We start from the raw sequence: 22,883 nt of genomic DNA, 5'->3' as shown, positions 1-22,883 counted from the left end.
TGCCATCATCAATCATTTTGATAACTTCCTCAAAAATTTAATCAAGTTTGTGAGACACAATTTTCTTCACACAAAATCATGCTGACTATCCCTAATCAATTTTTGCCTCTATAAATGTCCATAAATCCTATCTTTTATAAACACCTCCAACAATTTATCTACAACCAAAGTCAGACTCACAGGTCTGTAGTTCCCTGGTTTCTTCTTATGACCTTTCTTAAACAAAGGCACAACATTAGTCACCCTTCGGTCATCAGGTATCTCATCCATAGTTATAGATTATGCAAATATTTCTGCAAGGGGTCTCGCAATTTCCTCCCTTACTTCTCACCCATCCTGGGATACATTAGATCAGATCCCGGAGATTTATCCACCTTTATGTTCCCTAAGACCTCCCAAACGTCCTCTTCTGTAATGTGAACTGTTTTTAAAACATCAAAGTGAATCTCTCTGCATTTTCTAGACTCCATTTCTTTTTCCACAGTAGATAACTGGTGCAACTTATTCATTTATTACCTCTCCCATCGCCTGGGGTTCAACACAAAGATGACCTCCTTGATCTTTAAGAGGCCCTACCTTCTCTCTAGTTATCCTTTGTAGAATCTCTTTGGATTATCCTTTTGTTTTGTAAATATGTTTATTAACAAATTTTTTTAACTTTACAAATATATAAAATTATTGAAAAATACAATCAATACCAAATATTAGCATAACAAAAAAACATAAATTACAATACAACTACTGTCTACTAACTACTAACCTACCCTATAATTTAAAGCAAACCCTAATACTGTGCAAAGCAACTCCAATAAATAGGTAAATTAATAGATCAAAAAAGAAAGAAAAGCAAAATAAAAACAAAAAAAAAACCACAGCATACAGAACAGCTATGCTCGGCTCAAAGCTCCCAAACGGAGGAACGGGAGCATTGTATATATACCCGTATTAACTTAGTAGACCCCCTCCAGGGCCCAGGGCTCAACAAACCTAACCATCCTGGTTAAACAAATGCCCTAGTTAAGATAGCTGACAAATTTATAGCCAAATAATTCAAGAGAAAGTCAGGGAGCAGAAGTACAGTGAAACCAGTGGCTGGGTAAAAGAGCAGGCCAGAAGGTGAGAGCCCAGTGAGAATAGCAAGTGAGTAAATTAGCAGATTGGAGTAAGGGAGTTTGTGGTTCACAGTCAACCAACATCATGTAAATTGAAATCAGTGAAAAGTTGTATATGATTAGTTGGTGAGCATTTCTTTTTTCTCAAATCAAGGACATTCAAATTAAGAACTGTAAAATGTAAAATCTATTCACCATTAAATATAACTAAATTAATCAAAAATATTATTAGCACATAGAATGTCTTGATTATTAATTACGATTAATAGTTTAAACAAGGTACTAGAAGTTGAGAATAGAGCCTTTTGACACACATACATGCACACACACATACACACATAAATTATTTGATATTCAAAAATAGAGTGAAATTTAAAAATTTGCCTATGATACCAAACTTGGAAGAGTTGCAAATAGTAGGGGAGTTACAAAAATAGCAGCAAGTCTTAGGTAGAATGGGCAGATAAGTTATAAACAGAGTTTAATACTGAGAAGTGCAAGGAGATACATTGTAGGATATGGAGCGGTAAGTTTGACTTATTTTCAAAATTCTTAAGAGTATGCACTGACAAGGGAACTAGGGTTGGGGGGTAGGGGCGATTGTCCATAACCATAGTGCAAGAATAGATAGAAAACTATAATGAATTATGAGCTTCATAAACAAAGGCATTGGATACAAAAGCAGGGATTTTAGGCCACAACTATAGAATTGGTCACTATACTTTAGAAAGTAAAACGTCTCAAAAGGGTGAAGAGAAGAGTTACAAGAATTGTTCCAAATAAAGGAGCTTTTAGCTACAAGGTTAGGTTGGAGACCATATACCAAGATATAGGAGCAGAATTGGTTATCAGGCGGCAGCGGACTCGGCTGTGGCGGCGGGGGGGGGGGGGGGGAGGACGATGGCCAATAAAGAGGACAGGGGCAACGCGGCTTTGTCTTCAAATATTGAACATATTTAAAACATTGGGTTCCGATACTTCAGAAAATTGCATTGTTGTACCTTTCTGTGGGATTATGCCTTTTTTTAATGCAAAGGAACGTGTCTTGCTTGTAGAATTGGTACTGATGCAGAATTGGTACTCGTGCTGTAAAGGTGCATTTTTGCATGAGCATAATTTGAGAGGTATTTCCAGTTTAAGCAGAAAATATGCTTGCATTTGGATTTGTGACCAGCCTTGTATTTTTGTATCAACGCTAACCTTTTAAATTCTGTTTTAATAAAGACAGCATTTAAGTTGAAAAAAAATATAGGAGCAGAATTGGGCCATTTTGCCCATCAAGTCCATGATTTGATCATGACTAATATGTTTCTCAAACCCATTCTTCTGCCTTTTCCCCATAACCCTTGATCCTCTTATAATCAAGACCTATCTATCTCTGCCTTAAATACAACATTAAATAAGTGTATGTTAAATAAATGACTTGGCCTCCAAAGCCTTCTGCATCAATGAGTTCCACAGATTAACCACCCTCTGGCTGAAGGAATTCCTCCTTATCTCAGTTCTAAAGGCTAAGCCCATTTACACCCAGACAGTGCCCTCTGATCCTCCTGCGAATGAAAACATCTTTTCAAGTCCTCTCTATCCAGGTGCCTCAATATTATGTTAGATCCAATCAGATCCACTGCATCTTTCTAAACTCCATCAAATACAAACCCAGAGTTCTCAACCATTTCTCATATGAAAAGTCCTTCAACCCCTTCAGGATTATTCTTGTAAAACTCCTCTGGACTCTTTCCAATTCCAACACATCCTTTCTTAGATATGAGACCCACAACTGCTCACAATATTCCAAAAGCAGGCTAAACAGAGCCTTATACAGCCTCAGAAGTACATTTCTGCTGTTGTATTCTAGCCTTCTTAAAAAGAATGCTAACATAGCATTTGCCTTCCTACCTGCATGTTAATCTTAAGAGCATTCTGAACTAAGACTCTGAAGTCCCTTTGTGTTTCAGATTTCCAAAACCTTTCTCCATTTTGAAAACAGTTCAAGCCTCTATTCTTCCTACCAAAATGCATAACCTCACACTTTGCCACATTCTGTTCCACCTGCCACTTCTTTGCACACTCTCCTAGCTTGTCCAAGTCCTTCTGAAGCCTCCTCATTTACACCTTACTCTCCATGTATCTTTGTTCATCTGCAAACCTAGCAACAATGCTCTCAGTTTCTTCATCCAAATCATTAATGTTTAATGTGAATACTTGTGGTCCCAACATTAATTCTTGTGGACATCCACTAGTCACTGGCTGCCATCCTGAAAAAGACTCTTCTATGCCCACTCTCCGCCTTCTTCCAGTTAGCCAATCCTCTATCCATGCCAGTACCTTGCCCCTAACAACATAGTCTCTTACCTTATTTATCAGCCTTCTATGCGGCACCTTGTCAAAGACCTTCTGGAAATCCAAATAGATTACATCCACTAGGCTCTCCTTTGTCTAACTTGCTCATTACCTGCTCTCCTTCAAGCAAAGGAGACTGAGGGGAGATCTGAAAGAGTTTGGATATGCTGGACAAGTTGATAGTGCAAGGACTCGGCACACAGATTTTGGGCTTTGAACAAAAGATGCAGAGGGAATGTGAGAAAACATTTTCACACAAAGGATAATGACCCAGAACTCGCTGCACACAAGGATAGTTGAAGGAAGGAAGATTAATGATTTCAAAAGGAAATCAAATAGACACCTGAAGAAAATAACATTGCCAGGCTAATTGACTGGATTGTCTCCAGAGAGACATCATTGTCCTGTTCAGCTGAAAAGCCTCTTTTTCTGCTGTAAGTGATTGTAAGACCCCAGAGACATTAAATTTATTAATAGCTTGGAATTACAGATTTTTAGATTACAGAAAAGCCAAGTATTAAGAGGTGGGTAAAGAATTTGAGGCCAAGGACATCCAGGATTTTATTGAATAGTGGAACAGAGTTGATGGGCTATTGGGCAATTCCTGCTCCTGTTTCTTCTGCCAAACAGCCTCAGCATTTCAGTGGTCCATTACTATATCAGTCCAAAGACTATATTCACTGTTGCCTTCATTTTGTACACATCTTTTCAAGGTCTTCATATCAAGAGTTTATCATCTAATAACAGCATATTAGTACAGAAATGAATAGCCACACTATTAAAAAATTCATTATAAGAGCTTTAAGTTTTCTACACACATATATAATGTTTAGCATTCAGCAAAAAATGTATCACCCATTACAACCCTAAGTTATACTAGATGAATTTACACAAGTGTTTCTGGGTGTTCCTACATTGTGCTTTATCATTGCCTCCAACTGACGTGAAGATAGTCTTCTGCCATTTCTACTCCAGCACAGTAGATAGCTTAGTCCTAGAGAGGTCTGGCATATTCAAGTACTCATGCGTTTGGGCAGGATCCACCAATATCACTGTGGCTTCATGCATAAGTTGTGTCACTTCAAAGGCATCATGAATTTAGCATCAATACCAAAGGCTTCAGAAAGCCATTCCTTGAACTTTTCAAAGCCAACTCACCATTCCCTGCTTATTTGGAGTGACTGGACGTAACAGATTCAGCTGACAGGGCTCATTTGCATACCCAATAAACACAGTGATTTAAGATTTACTTAAAGGTCAGCTTGCACCTGTTAAATCCATTAGATGGCATAATGTGTCTGGCATTCCATGTTTGCATTTCTAAATGGAGAAAACTACATGGACAGAGCACCTTAATCTGCATATAGAAGTGTATAGCCTCTGGGAACACATGCTGCTGCCCAAGCATCTGCCACCAAGGTTCAGTATCTGCACAAAACACAGCAGCCGATGGGGAGTGGGCACAGGTCTCGTCATCTCCATTTCCCCAGGCTTCAGTGATGTTTGTGTAAAGTATTTTATGAATAAAGTATATTTTTGAAATAAAAAAAGGTTCTCCCAGGCTTCAGTGATGTTTGTGTAAAGTATTTTATGAATAAAGTATATTTTTGAAATAAAAAAAAGGTTCTCCCAGGCTTCAGTGATGTTTGTGTAAAGTATTTTATGAATAAAATATATTTTTGAAATAAAAAAAGGTTCTCCCAGGCTTCAGTGATGTTTGCGTAAAGTATTTTATGAATAAAGTATATATTTGAAATAAAAAAAAATCTCCATTCACTGTTCACACACATCTATGCCATGTTCACCCATCTACTGCCACCCATTCTAACCACATGTCAATGTCAGTATGTGTGTGCTGGTGGAGGATGCACTAGGCTGATGTGATGTTTTATCGTCAGATGACAACCCCTCCTCTGTTGTCTTATATGATCCTGGATACATCAATCTCTCATCAGCTTTTGTCCTGTGGGAGAGACAAGAGTGATGTTAACAAGCTGCACTTGGAACCAACGCCTATTGTCTCTCATTGATCTGGAGATTTTGTGTTCAGTTAGGCCCACAAGGGCACCACAGTTAGTACTCATCAGAAAGTTTGCTGCTAACAGCAATTGTGTTATTCACTCTTCATGAACACCGCACTCACTTCATCTGCAGTGACAGGCTTTCCTGCTGCCTCCTCTTTCATCAGCACTAGTCCATATATAAATGTCACACCACCTCCAATTCTGCTCTACTCCATTGCATCCTGAAATGCTTCTCTTGGAAACACATACTATTTTTGTCTCATTGCCCAGCCATGCTGGTCAGTCTGTGCCACTTTGCATATCCAGCAATGTACCATAATTGTCCTGCTGAAAGCCACCATTTATGACCAGCAGTGCTGATATCAACTTTGGACCTCCATTGTGAGTCAACTCTGCATCTCACTGCAGATCTTGGTCCCTGGTCACTCCCAAAACTGAATCAATTACTTTGCCTTATATCTCACATATGCCATTTAGGACATAAAATCATGCTATTTGCTATTAAGAATGCCATTCACCTTTCCAAGCCATACTACATTTTTCAGCCCCTTTCAGCATTATACCCATATTCATATTATCATTTTATAGCTGCTGACTTCCTCAGCTACCTCCAGCTACATCTTTCTGATGAAACATGCTGACTGTTTCCACTTGTCCACAGAAGCATGCAACTTCAGAGCAGGAGTAGGCTACTAGATCATGGCTGGACTAACTGTGGTAGTGACTGCACATTCTTGTCTTCCCCCTATAACCCTTGAGTCTCTTGTCTATCAAAAAGATATATAACTTTGCCTTGAATAATTAAAATGATTCAGCCTGCAATACTCTCTGGAAAGAGACACACATGCTAATGGTCCTCAGAAAAAAACCTCTCCTTAGCTTACTCTTTATCTTCTTAATCTGTTCCTCTTAGTTCTAGTCTCCCCCATAGAAGGAAAAATCCTCTGGTTTTCACCCTATCATATATTTCAAAAAGATCTCCTCTAGTTCTTCCAAACTCCAGTGGGTAAAAGCCCAAATTGTTCAACATTTCTTCATAAGATAAGCCCTTCAGTTCAGGAATGAGTCAAGTAAACTTCTCTGAAATCACTTCTTGCCCCTGCATACAACCTTATTTTGTGGCTCATACACCAGTATAGCCAAATCCCTTTGTACCACCATGTTCTGCAAGCTTTCTCAATTTAAATAATACTACTTTTCTATTATTACTATCAAAGTGAACAGGTTCATATTTTCCACACTATACTCCATTGATAAATGTTTGCCCACTTTACTAATATAACTAAAGTTTTTGCAGACCCTTTTCACACTGAGGATGTATTTCTTCCACTCGGGAGTTGTGAGTCCTGAAGTGTCTAAGTAGAAGACACACTGGTCCAGCACAATACATCCCCTATTTCCTTGATATTTGAAGGAGCACCTCCAGGGAGATGTCACTAAATTCTCCAGTCAGCTTTCTTCTAACTCAAGTAGTTCCCACTCAGCTTCCCTTCTAATAGTTACCAGGTATGTACGGCCTTAAATGAATATTGGTGACTGTCCTTTAAACAAGGTCTCTTCCTTTGGCCCATCTGAATTTTCTTACCCATAATAGATTATTGGTCAAATTGCCAAATATGAATTAGCTGCAAATGTAATAAAGCAGAGAATGTCCTGCCATCGAACCACGTGATCACATGACTTGGCTGTTCCCCTAGTGTCGGGACTTCCTCTGAGAATTGGAACTCATTGGAAAGAACGCAGAAACGATTTATAAGAATGGATCCAAGAATGAGAGATTTCAGTTATGAGGGTAGATTGAGGACTTGCCATTGTTCTCCTGGGAGAGAAGGCTAAAAGGAGATTGGATAGAGATTTTCAAAATAACGAGCAGGCTGGATAAAGTAGGTAGAGATAAGCTATTCCGGCTTTTAAAAGGAAGAATGTGGCAGCATAGATTTAAAGTGGTTTATAAAATGAGCGAATGTGTTATGAAAAAACCTTTCTCACTCAATAAGTCAGGGTATGGAATTAATTGCCGAGGAATGTCGGTGGAGGCAGGTTCGATTGCGACACTCAAGGGGGCATCAGACAAATATTTGCATCGAAAATAATATACATGAATTAATCATGCTTATTCGAAGAGCCCGTACTGACATGTCAAGAAGTATAACCCCCTTCCGCGCCTTAACACTTCTGTAATTCTGTGAATTGGGACTGATCAATACGTCCAAACCAAGCGAGGGCTGGCGAGTAAATTTGCTGCCACAGGTAGAAAAAAATAAAAATTGAATAGAGAGGAAATTCTACACGGTGCAAAGCAGGTGAATAATTCGATATCCCCAATTTTATTACCATCATTCAAAGTTAAAATTACCTCCAGTAAATCTTCCACTACTGACCCACATGGTGTTAAACAAATTAGAGCTAATAACTTGGGGGCAGTAGTCACATCTTAATGTGCACACTCCAGAGTTTCCAACACAAACAGGCGAACAGACCAATGATTGAGGTTCGAACACCAAATCACAAGACGTGTTCTCCACAGCATGATTATAAATGAAATTAACCCCATGTATATTTGGAGCCGGACGGTTGTCGAGTTTTGTTTTACTGCTCAACTCGAAGGGACACGTTGTGTCAGATCAGCGCCCAAATGCATCCGCTTCGCGTACCTGAGTCTGAGAAAATAACCCCTGTTGCCTGGTATGGGTGTTTTATTCAGCCTCAGTATCATTGGGGAGGAATGGAACTCCGCCCAGATCAGTGACACTTGCTGCAAATTGTGTATCATAAGGTGAAGGGAAATGGAAAGGTTGTACTCGCCTGTGATTTCCCCCATCCAATTGTTCAATATCCAGGTTAAAATATGAGGAAGTCATTTTTTAAGAAATTGAATCACAAGTTTAAGAAACGAAACATATGAAGGAAAAATTAAGTCTGGAAATTAAGCAGCGTAGTACACCCAGCAACCACGAGTTTAGTCCGTGCATTGTCTGGCAAATATATTTTCTCGGTGACAGAAACTGAGGAGCAAAACTTAAAGTTACATTTACATAAAGCATCCATCGGTTTCTCTATGGAAGTGTGACTTGGGGGCATGAGTTCCAGGAGATTTGATACCTGCAGCATTAAGTTTCCAAGTGACATTTCAACACTGATTGTTGTTTTGAGTGAGCTCAAGACGAGAATATGGATAGTCTGCGTAGGGAGGCTCGGTAATGTGGTTCGGACCCGACATGCTGATAATTAAACATGTCGTAAAACAAAATATGCACTCCCTGAGAGAGGATCTGTGTTATAAAACTGGCCTCGAATGGGGATACCGGAGAACAAAATGCGCCTTCTTCAGGGCACATACAAAATGATGACAAATTCCGAATGATGGAGCTCCTGTGTGATTCTTACCTTTGATCAAATTCTGAGTCCTGCGCTCTATTTCTCGATTAAATTGCAGGGCGGTGGGTTCGTTTCTTTCAATGTGCTATCCCGTCTCACTCTAGAAGGCAAGCTATCGACCATACGGAACTCAAACTCACACTTGCAGAGGTTTTCGGAAGAGCAAAAACTCAAGCAAATGTAACAAAGCCGCCCCCTCAAGTCAGCTGCAAGTGATATGAACAGCGAACTCGCAGACAACAGGAAACAGAACGGGACACGCTGGGATTCATTGAACAACAACTCTTTGTCCGGATTCTGATAGAATGGCAGAGAGGGGAGGATCCTGTTCCAGCCCACGGGTCTAAGAAAAGGGAAAGTGAACCATTTCCTCCTGAAGTGGAGCCGGTGACGCGAGACGCTGGCCCCTTCCCAGCCTGGGCACGGTGACCTGGGAACCGGCAGCACTGAAGCAATAGAGAGAGAGAGGAGGCAGCAAATCAGAAATTACTTCAGTTTCAACCCTGACGCCTTTTCAAAGACAACAACCCTTTATAATCTCGACCTACATTTGTAACTCGGATAAAATCAAAATACGGCGGATGCGGGAGATCTGAAATAAAATCAGAAAGTGCTGAATAAACTTAGCAGATATGGCAGCATCAGTGGATAGAGAAACAGAAAGTGTTGTGTCCAAATACTCTTCAGAACCGTAACTCGGAGTTGGCTGCAGAACACAACGGAGGTTTCGAAGCTAACCGTTGAGACAACTGTGGAAATTTGTTACAAATCCAAGGCACTATTGTACAAATTTAATTACCATTCCTCTTTTTCGAGGTTTTCCCTCCCCAAAACCCACTGAAGAAGTATGTTTTAGATTAGATTGCTTAGTGTGGAAACAGGCCCTTCGGCCCAACAAGTCCACACTGACCCGCCGAAGCGCGAACCATTGCCCTACATTTATCACTTCACCTAACACTACGGGCAATTTAACTTGGCCAATTCACCTAACCTGCACGTTTTTGGACTGTGGGAGGAAACCGGAGCACCCGGAGAATGTGCAAACTCCACACAGAGAGTCACCTGAGACGGGAATTGAACCCAGGTCTCTAGCGCTGTGAAGGAGCAGTGCTAACCACTGTGCCACCGTGCCGCCCAACAACCGTTGCTCTCCTTTGTCAGTTCAGATGTGATTAATACAACTTTTGGACTATAACTGAGATCAACGGCGGATGCTGTTTCTTCCTTTCATCATACTCATAGAATCGTAAAGTCCGACAGCACGGAGACAGGCCCTTTGGCCCAGACTGGTTCACGTCGACCAAAATGTCCATCCACTCTAACCCCATTTTCCTGCACTTGGCCCATATCCTTCTTAACCTTTCCTATCCAGTATTTGTATAAATGCCTTTTAAATGGTGATAAGGTACCTGCTTCAACCACTTCCGCTGGCAGCTCATTCCATACCCGTACCACCTTCTGTGTAACAACGTTGCAGGATGTTGCCAGAGTTGGAGGATTTAAGCGACAGAGTGAGGTTGAATGGGTCAGGGTTGTTTTCCCTGGAGCGTCAGAGGCTGAGGAGTGACCTTATAGAGGTTTATAAATTCATGAGGGACATAGATAGGGTAAATAGACAAAGTCTTTTCCCTGGGGTGGAGGGCGGGGTCTAGAGCTAGAGGGTTTAGGGTGAGAGGGGAAAAATTTAAAAGGGACCTATGGGGCAACTATGTCATGCAGGGGGCTGGTGCATGTATGGGATGAGCTGCCAGAAGAAATGTGGAGGCTGGTACAATTACAACATTTAAAAGGCATCTGGATGGGTATATTAACAGGAAGTGTTCAGACCAATATGGGCCAAGTGCTGGCAAATGGGACTAGATTAGGTTAGGATATCTGGTCAGCATGGACGAGTTGGACCGAAGGGTTTGTTTCCGTGCTGTACATCTTTATATGACTCTATTCTTTCCCCTCTAACCTTAAACTGATACCCTTTAGCCCTTGATTCCCCAACCCTGACAAAAAAACTGAGTGCATGCCTCTCATGATCTAAGATCCCCCCTTAGTCTCCTAGGCTCTAAAGAAAAAAAATCCTAGCTTGTCCAACCTCTCCATATAACTAAGACCCTTTAGTCCTAGCAACATCCTCATAAATTTCTTCACACTCTTTCCAGTTTAATAACATCCTTCCTATAGCAAGATGACCAAAACTGAACACAATACTTCAAGTGTGGCCTCACCAACATCCTGTATAACTGCAACATTACTTCCCAACTTCTGTACTCAATGCCCTGACTGATGAAGGCCAGTGTGCCGAAAGCCTTCTTCACTGCCCTGTCTATCTGTGACTCCACTTTCAGAGAACCATGTGCCTGAACTCCAAGATCCCTCTGTTCTACTACACTCCTTAAGGCCATACCATTCACGAAGAAACTCCCTTCTTTATTTGACTTCCAAAATGCAAGACCTCACATTTATCTATATTAAACTTCACTTGCCATTTCGCAGCCCACTTCCCCAGCTGATTAAGCTGCTGCTGCAATTTATGATAACCTTCCTCACTGTCCACGATATCACATATTTCGTGTCATCTGCAAACTTATTAATCATGCCTTGTACACTCTCATCCAAATCATTAATATAGATAACAAACAGCAATGGGCCCCTGACAAGCCCCCTTCCACTATTACCCTTTGCTTCCTACCATCATATCCAATTTGCCAGCTTGCCCTGGATTCCACACAATTTAACCTTCCAGAGCAGCCGACCATGTGGAACCTTATCAAAGGCCTTTCTGAAATCCATATAGACTATGTCTACTATCCTACCCTCGTCAACCTTTCTGGTCATTTCAATCAAAGAATTCTGACAAATTTGTGAGGCATGATCTTCCATGCACAAAGCAATGCTGACTATTCCTAATCAAACCCTGTCTTTCCAAATGCATGTATATCTTATTCTGCAGAATCTTCTCAAGTAACTTACCTACCACAGATGTTAACCTTATTGGTCTATAATTCCCAGGTTTTTCTTTGCAGCCCTTCTTGAATATTGTCACAACATTCGCTACTCTCCAGTCCTTCAAGACCTCACCCGTGGCTAATGATGATGCAAAAATATCAGCCAGGGCTCCTGCAATTTCTTCTCTAGCCTCTTGCAGTGTTTTTGGATATATCTGGTCAGACCGTGAGATTTATCCACCTTCATACATTCTAATATATCCAATACCTCCTCTGCTGTGATATGGTCTGTCCTCAAGATATGGCCAATAACTTCCCCAAGTTCCCAAGTCTTCATGTCTTTCTCCACAGTAACACAAGAATTTTTAACTACATCAGTCTGAGGGAGACTGTCAATTTTAGGTAAACAATGTGTCCATCGAGGCCCAGAGTTCAAAGTACCCCATACAGTAAACACTAGTTGTATAAATCAAATCTCAAAATGACTCCCCCATTACACCTCCGTTCATTTCCGTTCCCCAGGTCTGCTAACTCTAAGTGCTATTGTGTATTTAACATCACCCAACGTCTACTAAAAACTAAACACAGAAATAGCTGGAAACATTTAGCAAGCATTTCAACATCTTCCTGATTCAATATTGAGTTCGATTCAGACTAAAAACTTTTTCTTCTTTTTTGAACAGATGCTATTTATGGTTCGACTTTTCCCTATTTACACCCGTTCTAGAGTATTGAAGTCACAACGTTTGTTTTAAACCTGACAATGTATTATCTGTTGTTACTTTATAAATGTTGTTTAGTCTCTCATGACCTTCCAGCTATCATAAAATCCCTTTTACCCCCTTAGTCCCTTGCCCCTGCAACATTTCCTGCGTATGTACTTGCTTGAAACATCTTATATCTTTAACCATTCCCAGACCTTTTCATTGGCATGAAACATTAACTATCTATAAATGCTGCCAGACCGACTAATCATTTATAGAACTTTCTTCTTAAATTTCACATTTTCACCATTCACAGTATTTTGTTTTTGTCCTGTAAAAACATCATTCACACATGTACCTGTAGTATTGCAGCAAGTGAGGATCCTGGGTTATTTCATAATTAGAGCACCACCCAAAAGATCAAAACGAATGTAAAGCCTAAATTGTGTTTATATTTGGGTGCCTTACTTTAAGGAGAATGTCAAAGTCATGAACAGGATATAAATGAATTCATAAAGATGACGCCATGATGGAAATTGACACCAGACTTTACCACAAGAACAAAATGGGCTAAGAAGGGAAATAGTATACACGTTCAAAGTTAGCGAGAGGTTCTGGTCAGCTGTGGATTAAGTAGGATAACAGGAGGTTAATTTAAGAACATAAAAATAGCAGCAGGCCAATCAGCCTTTCAATCTTGCCCCACCATTCTACAAAATCATTGCCCTAAGCCTCGACTCCCTTTTCAGGTCAGCTCCTCATAGCCCTTCACTCCTTGATATTTCTAAGAATATAAATATTTTCAGTGACCTCACCATCACAATTCTCTGGTGTAGAGAATTTCAGACAGTCACTACCAACTAAAAAATTCCTTTGCACTTCAGTTTTAAATGAGTGTTCCCTTAATCTATAAATATGTTTCCTAGTTCGAGATTCCACACTAGTGGAAGTATCTTCTCAACATCTCCCTTATTAAGACCACATCAGAATCTCGTATGACACAATAAGATATGGTGGGCGGCACGGTGGCACAGTGGTTAGCACTGCTGCCTCACAGCGCCAGAGACCCGGGTTCAATTCCCGCCTCAGGCGACTGACTGTGTGGAGTTTGCACGTTCTCCCCGTGTCTGCGTGGGTTTCCTCCGGGTGCTTCGGTTTCCTCCCACAGTCCAAAGATATGCAGGGTCAGGTGAATTGGCCATACTGAATTGCCCGTAGTGTTAGGTAAGGGGTAAATGTAGGGGTATGGGTGGGTTTCGCTTCGGCGGGTCGGTATGGACTTGTTGGGCCGAAGGGCCTGTTTCCACATGTAATGTAATCTAATCTAATCTAATCTAAAAGATTACCATCAATTGAATTTTCATAACCTATGAGTCAAAGTTCCTTGAGCAGCCAAGACTTGCTGCAGATGTGGTCACTGTGGATCACACAGGTATCCAGCAGCTCCCACATATTACGGCTGAAGCATGTTGTCTGCCCAGTCATCTCTATTCAATTTAGTTATTTAATTCATATCTTAAATATTTTAAAAGAGGATTTCCTCATTTAAACAACTTGGCCAATCAAAAGGGACATTGGAAGGAATACTCACCACATCTACCTTTTTTTTTCCAATGAAGTCTTGCTTCAGCTCTGACAGGTGGAAATAGGTTGAAAGGGCTCTCTGCCTCTGGTTTTATCTACCATCTCAGTGCTTATGTAGGTGTGCTCTCCCAGTCTGTTTCACAGTGATGCTGACCTATTGTACACTCCATCCAGTCTGGTGAAGCATGGGGAGCAAATTTTGGTGTAGACCAATTGGGCCTAATAGTCTGTTTCATTGAAGTTCTCTGTACGTAAATTATTATAAAACTATAGCTGGTATGTGGTGCTTGATGTGTATTGCCAATTTTCTGATTGGAAATGACATACTTTGCACCTGCTCTTCTGTCCTCAGAGTGTTGCAGAGAGTGACCAAATCTGTTGCAGAATAGTAATTGAGTCTCAATACCACTTTCTTTCAGACATTCTGCACTGCTGTCTGGGAATGTTAAACAAGATGACTCAATTCACCAAATGCTAAAGCTGCACTTTTAGAGTATCATTCTTCTTGTGTCTGTGCAACACCTGGCAACAGTTTGCAATTTTAAAGAACTTACATAAATGCAAGTTATTGCTGATATTCTCTTATTTATTCTATTGACACCATGGATTGATCAGAAAATAATCTTTTTCTGGAAATATAATTTGTCCTAGAAAAAAAAATTCTTTCAGTGGCTGCAGTAGTGCTTGGTAGCTCAGTAAGTTCACTTAATTCAGAGCAACATGTATAATGCTTGCTTTGCTTGTTGAGGGAAAAAGGAACACAGGGGCCCAAGAGATCAAGTCAATCTATAGTCCCGGAGAATCAGTTGCATGATTTAAGATTGTACAATGGAGTAATGTAAAACAGCTGGACCAAATAATTTATTAGAACAAGCTGTTGTTCACTATTTAGAAACACAGAACTGCAGATCCCAAGGGTTTTGCCTGTTGTAAAGCATTTAAGCTCACAATGTCTCCAATCCCCAATCTAACATTTTGAAGTGACTGTTGAGTTACAGCTGAGCAAATAGCAGATCAGTGACCCACGAACAGTTTCATCAAGACATATGGCAACTTTCAACAAAACTAAAGATAATAAAAGTCTAAATACAGGAAGGATTTGAAGAGTTTGTGGGCATTGTTTTTAACTGTAAAAAAGTTACATTTGTCTTCACTAATCTTTTTCTCTTTACATTACTACAGAAGCTTTTACAGTCAGTTTGTATGTTCTCCACAAGCTTATGCTCATGCTCTATTTTCCCCCTTTCAATCAATCCCTTTGTTCTCCTTTGCTGAAATCTAACCTGCTTCCAGTGCTCAGTTCTGCTGCTTATTTTCACTAATTTGTATGCCCCTTCCTTGGATCTAATACTATCACTACTTTTCTTTGCTGCCATGGTTGGGCCACCTTTCCCATTTTGTTTTTCTGCCAGTCAGGGATGAACAATTGTTGCAGGTTCTCCATGCACTCATCAAATGTTGCAATTGCCTATCCACCATCACTCCTTTAAGTAACATTCTCTAACTTATCATAGCCAGCTCACAACTCATAGTACTGTAGTTTCCTTTATTTAGATTCGGGGCCTAGCTTCAGAATCAACTACATCCCTCTCCATCTTACTGGGAAATTCAGTCATATTATGTTCACTCTTCCCTAAGGGCCCTCACATCGCTAGCTTGCTGACTATTCCTTTCTCATTACACAATACCCAATTTAGGATGGCTTGCTCCTCAACATATTGATCCAGAAAACGACAAAGAATTCCTTCTCTGTGGTATTGTTACTGACTTGATTTGCCCAACCTATATGCAGGTTAAAGTCACTCATAATTACAACTGCACCTTTATTTCTTACATCTCTAATTTCCTGATTACTGCCTTCCACAACATTACCATTACAGTTTTGGGATCTATATACAATCCCTACTATCATTTTGTGTATGTCAGTGTTTCTAAGCTTCACACATGCAGATGTACTGGCACTGATAATCCCTGGACAGCAGGAGGCTTCGAGGGCCATGTTCCTCAGGCGTTGTTGAAATCAGTGCTTCAAGGTAGCAAACATTTTTTTAAAGAAAACTACAGGAATGGCTTTATCACAAAGTGATATGAAATATAAAAACCAACAGATGATGAAGGGCCATATAGAGTTATAAAGAATGTACAGCACAGAAACGGACTCTTCAGTCCAACACATACATGCTGACTGGATATTCTAAATTAATCTAGTCCCATATGTCAGCATTTGGCTCATATCCCTATAATCTTTTTATTCATGTACCCATCCAGATGCCTTTTAAATGTTCTGATTGTATTTCTTCCACCACCTGCTCTGATAGTTCATTCCACACATGCATGACCCTCTGCATGTAAAAGCTGCATTCAGGTCCCTTTTAAATCTTTCCTCTCTCAAACCTATGCCCTCTAGTTTAGACTCCCCAACATTGGGGAAAAGACCTTTGCTATTCAACCTAACCACGCCCTATTTGATTTTATAAACCTGTTTTAGGTCACCCCTCAGCCTCCAACATTCCAGGGAAACAATCCCCAGCCTCATCAGCACCTCTCTGCAGCTCATACCCTCCAATTCTAGCAACATCATTGTAAATCTACTTTAAATGGGGTGAGGTAGTTCCTTTGTTGTTTGTTGACAAGATCGAAACCATGTGATTAATTAAGTTCATTTATATTTGACTTTTCTGATTTGTATTTGACTTTTCTGTAGCAATATCTCTCTGCATATAAACTCAGTACTTAACCGCTTTACAAAAAAGAAAAATGAAATCAATAATTAACTGGGAAAGATTAGTTTTTGATCATTATGGCAGAAATGTCAATATCATTCTTATCCACTGAAGGAGCCTATTCCAAGACTTCAGCATGGAACCCAGGCTGACACTGAGGAATAGGTATACTTTTTACAGTTGTTGTCTTTAGGATGAGGCATTAAACTGAAGCTTCGTCTGCCATCTCAGGCAAATGTAATATTAATGAAACTGATGCTGTACTTGGAAAGCTTTAAAAAGCTATTTATGCATTTTGGCTCATCTATCAAGAGAAAGCATAAGCGAATCAAATATTCTGCTCAACGGTGCTTTGGGAATAAAGGACTATCACAAGCTGTGTTTCCCAGCAAAAAATACCAGATGTTTGTGTTTAAATGTTGCTTTGACATTATTTGTTTTCAACTATTTTGAAAACAATGTTTTTGTTAAAATTCTTGCTCTTTGAAGGAAAGATACTGGTATTGCAGAAGGAGACATCTTTCATTCTGACAACTAGGTGTCAGCAACTAGCATCCTCTGATCAGGTTCAACATAGGGTTAGATACAGAATAGTGTTTTAGAGCACTCCCAGGCCAAGTGCAGTACAGGTTAGATACAGAGTAAAACTTGCTCTACACTTAGGTTTTTAATGTACTGACACTGATCATCCTGGGACAGCAGGAGGCTTTGAGGGCCAGGTTCCTTGGGACATTGCTGATATCAGTACTTCAAGTTGATAATCTTTTTTTTAAAGAAAACTTCTGGAATGTTAGGCTTTATGACAAAGTGATATGAAATTTAAAAACCAACAGATAATGAAGGGCCATATAGAGTCATAGAGATGTGCAGCACTGAAACAGACCATTCAGTCCAACTCCTCCATGCCAACCAGAATATCTAAATTCATCTAATCCTATTGGCCAGCATTTGGTCCATAACCCTCCAAACCTTTGCTATTCATATACCCATTTCTAAATGCTATAATTGTACTGGCCTGCACCATTTCCACTGGCAGTTCATTCCATCGACGCACTACCCTCTATATGAAAAAGTTACCTCTCAGGTCCCTTTTAAATCTTTCCCCTCTCACCATAATCCTATGCCCTCTAGTTTTGAACACTCCTACCCTGGGGAAAAGATCTTGACTATTCACCTTATCCGTGCCCCTCATGATTTTATAAACTTCTATAAGGTCACCCCTCAGCCTCCAACATTCCAGAGAAAATAGCCCCTACCTCTTCAGCCTCTCCCTGTAGCTCAAACCATCTCATCCTGGCAACATTCTTCTAAATCTTTGCCGAACCTTTTCAAGTTTAACAACATCTTTCTGATAGCAAGGAGACCAGAATTGAATGCAGTATTCAAAAAGTGTCTGAACTGATGCAACATGACCTCCCAACTCCTAAACTCAAGGCACTGACCAATAAAGGTAAGCATACCAAAAGTGTTCGTCACTACCCTGTCTACCTGCAACTCCATTTTCAAGGAACTATGAACCTGAATTGCAAGGTCCCTTTGTTCAGGAACACTCCCCAAGACTCTACCTGATTTGCCCCACCAAAATGTAACATTTCACATTTATCTATTTGCCACTCCTCAGCCCATCTTCAAATTTACTACACCACCAATTTTGATGTCATCTACAAATTTACTAACCATAACTCCTATATTCACATTCAAATCATTTATATAAACGACTAAAAGCAGTGCATCCACCATCAATCCCTGTGACACACCAACTGGTCACAGGCCTACAGTCCAAAAAGCAACCCTCTACCACTACCATCTGTCTCCGACCATCTAGCCAATTTTGTATCCAAATGGATAATTCTAACCTTGTTAACCAGTCCACCATGCAGAACCTCGTCAAATGCCTTGCTGAAGTACATGCAGACAACGTCCACTGTTCTGCCTTCATCAATCTTCTCTGTTACTTCAAAAAATTCAATCAAGTTAGCGAGACATGATTTCCTTTGCACAAAACCATGCTGACTATCCCTAATTAGTCCTTGCCTTTCCAAATATATGTAAATCCTGTTCCTCAGAATCCCGTCCAACAACTTGCCCGCCACTGATGTCAGGCTCAACAGTCTTTAGTTCTCTGACTTTTCCTTACCACCTTTCTGAAATGATGGAACCACATTAGCCAACCTCGAGTCTTCCAGCACTTCACTTGTGGCTATCAATGATATAAATACCTCAGTAAGGGGCCCACCAATCACTTCCGTAGCTTCCCACAAAGTTCTAGGGTACACCTGATCTGGTCCTGTGGATTTATCCACTTTTATATGTTTAAGATGTCCAGCAGTACCTCCCCTGTAATATGTACACTTTTCAAGTTACCACCAGAATAAAACTTTAGAGAAAATACATCACAAAAGGGAGGATATTGAGGCTTTAGTAAGGATATGACACAGGTTCATCTGAATGCCACCTTTTAAAATTATATTTTAAAGAAAGATGAATGAAAAATCATTATTTTTCTTTGAAAAATGTAGGTTATGGAGCACAATCATAAACATGTTTCCAATTATGAAAGAATGGAACAGGATAGATAGAATCAAGCTGTATACAACTGCTGAGGGTTCAAGCATGAGAAACTATATTATGTATGGTACAAAATATAAAAGACTCAGGCACAGGGCAGGATATAATTTTTCACACAGAGCTCTGAACCTGTTCACACAAAACTTTCAAGGAGGGGAGTCAATTGATGAATGAAACCCTGGCTAATTTTCTGATGAACTCTTTGTATATTCCCTCCTCCCCAGGTTACTTGCCAGAAAGTTATCCATGGGTTAGTAACATTGTAATTTACAGCCATGAATTTGGCACAGTTTTGCTGCACTCCCTCTTTTTTGCATTTCTAATCTTTCATTGCTTTCCTCTCCCACTGACAATTTCTGTAAAATCGAGATAAGCAGCTATTTATGCTGAAATCACTCAGAGGCTAGAATTTCAACATTCATCCTCACCCACTTCCATGGAAAATTGTAACTTGTTCTTAAAAATAATGTATTGAATCAGTGAAGGAGTGGAATACGTGAAGGCAGAGTTTGGAGAAAGGGAGTGTAGTTCTACAATAAGTTATAGAGAAGGACAGATTAGGAGTTTAAAAAGCAAGTTTGAGAATTTTAAATTTGTGGCAGGCACTATGGTCAACCAGGGCAGGAGTGATACACAAGAAGAATTTAACAGCTGTGCTACCATAAAGTTCTTGGTATTCCCCAGCAGAAGCCAGGTATGCCTGTGACCTGCAAAATGTGGTTTTCAGGTTTGGCTTGGAGCCATGAATCCACTATTATTTCCAAAGAATTTGAGCTGGGGAAAAAAAAGAATGCCTTCAATAAAGATGCAGAGGTGCTGATGTTGGACTGGGGTGGAAAAAGTCAAAAATCACACCAGGTTATAGTCCAACAAGTTTATTTGAAACTACAAGCTTTCAGAGCCTCTGTTCCTTCCTCAGGAGGTAGAATACATTGGATACAGAATTTATAAGTAAAAGATCAAAGGGTCATATAACTTATACAAACACCTGTAGTGTGACATGAACCCAAGATTCCATTTGAGACCATCCTCATGGGTACCGAACATGGCTATTAGCCTCTGTCCGGCAGCTCTGAGTTATTGCATATTCTGAAGTCCGCCTTGGAGGCTGGTTACCCGAAGATCTGAGACTGAATGTCCGTGACCGCTGAAGTGTTCCCTCACTGGGAGGGAACATCCCTATCAGGTAACTGTTGCGCGATGTCCATTCATCCATTGTTGTGGCAGCTGTTTGGTTTCCCCAACATACCAGGCCTCAGAGCATCCTTGCTTGCAGTGGATGAGATAGATAACTTTGGCCAAGTCATGAGTGCTTGCCATGCACATGGTGTCCCCACATGTAATGGTAGTATCCATATCTATGCTTTGATAAGTCTTGCACTGGTTTTCATGACAAGATTGTATGGTGTTGTGGTCGATGTTGTCCTGAAGGCTGGATAGTTTGCTGTGAATAATGGTCTGTTTAAGGTTTGGCGATTACTTGAAGATGAGAAGTGGAGGTATAGGGATCTTGGCGAGGTGCTCATCGTCATCGATATAATGTATTGCAGGCTGTAAAGAACATGGCGTAGTCCCTCTGCTCCTAAGAAGTACTGGACATCAAAGGGTATCCTTTTGGTGGTATCTTCTGTTTGTCTTCTGCGGAGATCATTACAGTTTTACGCTGTGGCACATCAGAATTGGCAATCAATGAGATGAGCATCATATCTCGTCCTAACGACGGCATCCTTCAACACCTTCAGGTGCCCCCTTCCAGTGGGGGAACATTTCCAAGGCTGAATATCTTTGAATGCTGAACTTTGGGTAAACGTCCTCCAAGGTGGACTTTGGGACACACAACTGTTTTTTTAATATCAAAAATAAACTTTATTCATAAAATTATTTGGATCTCTTTACAATTGGTCATGCCATTCTTGTGCACACATTACATTACTTTACATACAAACACCAAAATTTATTTTTCCTATATACAAGTCTGTATATTTACTATCCAGCTCTTCTGCTAAGGTGTCAGCGGAGCCCAAATGACTGGGTGGGCCCCCTGTTTTTCTTAGGCAGGAGATGTTACACGTGGTCTTTCCCCACCGCGCCTTGGCGGCAGCTGCCCCAAGCTTCAGCACGTCCCTCAACACGTAGTCCTGGACCTTGGAATGTGCCAGTCAGGGTCAACTCCTTCAGCTGGAAGATCAACAGGTTTCGGACCGCCTAGAGAGTTGATGATCCTCCAGGCACAGTTGATGTTCGTCGCGGTGTGCGTCCCGGGGAACAGGCCGTAGAGCACGGAGTCCCTCGTCACAGCGCTGCTCAGGATGAACCTCGACAAACACCACTGCATTCCTCTCCAGACTTCCTCTGCATAGGCACATTCCAGAAGGAGGTGTGTGAAAGTCTCGTCCACACCCGCAGCCGCTTCGAGGGCAGCGTGCGGTGCGGCTGAGAGTCCGGGTGTGCATAAAGGATCTCACAGGCAGAGCCCTTCTCATCACCAGCCATGCCATGTCTTGGTGCTTGTTGGAAAGTTCTGGCGATGAGGCATTCTGCCAAATGGCTTTGACAGTCTGCTCAGGGAACCACTCGATAGGATCCGCCCTCTCCTTTTCCCGAAGGGTCTCAAGGATACTATGTGCCGACCACTTCCTGATCGACTTGTGGTCAAAAGTGTTTTTCTTCATAAACTTCTCCACAAAGGACAGGTGATACGGAACGGTCCAACTACTCGGAGCGTTCCGCGGCAGCGAGGCCAGGCCCATCATTCGCAACAACAGGGACAGGTAGAACCTCAGTACGTGGTGTTTGCGTACTAGGGATCCACGCACAGCTTGATGTAGCCACACACAAAGATGGCCATCAGGGTGAGGGTGGCATTAGGTGTGTTTTTTCCCCCGTTGCCCAGATCTTTATACATCAAGTCCCTTCGGACCCGGTCCATCTTTGATCTCCATATAAAATGGAAGATGGTCCGGGTGACTGCAGCGGCACAGGTTCTGGGAATAGGCCAGACCTGTGCCACGTATAACAGCAATGACAGTGCCTCACACCTGATGACCAGGTTTTTTCCCGCGATGGAGAGCAACCGTAGCTTTCATCTGCCCAGTTTCTGCCTCACTTTGCTGATACGCTCCTATCTTTTCCCTCGTTGGATCTGACCGAGAGCGTTCGGGACACAAACAGGTAATCTATCCTTGAGCGGATAGACCCGTCAGCCCGTGACCAGGTGTACGTTGCGCTCCGCCTGCAGGGGTGCTGAAGACGTTGTGCAGCTTGGCATCTTTTACAATGTACATCAGGGCTCTGGACGTGACGTCCAGTTTACTGTTCCCCCCGCCATATCGTCCATCTGTATGATACAGTTGAAGTCTCCGGCCGGAATGACCGGCCTGGATGTAGCCAGCAACAGTGGAAGCTGCTGCAGGACGGCCAACCGTTCGCTCTTACCCACTGGGGCGTACACATTAATCAGTCTCAGGGGAGCATTCCTGTACATGACGTCGGTGACGAGGAGGCACCCGCC

General features: G+C 41.3%; 1 long non-coding RNA gene across 1 annotated transcript in view; it reads right to left on the bottom strand.

Annotated features, from left to right (window-relative positions):
- Positions 1 to 4,215: 4,215 nt before the first annotated feature.
- LOC122560666 overlaps positions 4,216 to 22,883 on the bottom strand; it is a 22,868-nt gene continuing 4,200 nt past the window's right edge. Inside the window, exons 2-3 of the long non-coding RNA XR_006314781.1 lie at positions 8,864 to 9,300; positions 4,216 to 5,415 (exon numbers count right to left, since the gene is read on the bottom strand). This is a non-coding gene — a long non-coding RNA (uncharacterized LOC122560666). The remainder of the gene's footprint in view (positions 5,416 to 8,863; positions 9,301 to 22,883) is intronic.

This window comes from Chiloscyllium plagiosum, chromosome 21 (genome assembly GCF_004010195.1).
Source record: "Chiloscyllium plagiosum isolate BGI_BamShark_2017 chromosome 21, ASM401019v2, whole genome shotgun sequence".
Classification (NCBI taxonomy): Eukaryota; Metazoa; Chordata; class Chondrichthyes; order Orectolobiformes; family Hemiscylliidae; genus Chiloscyllium; species Chiloscyllium plagiosum.
This window is presented reverse-complemented; position numbering and strand designations above follow the sequence as displayed.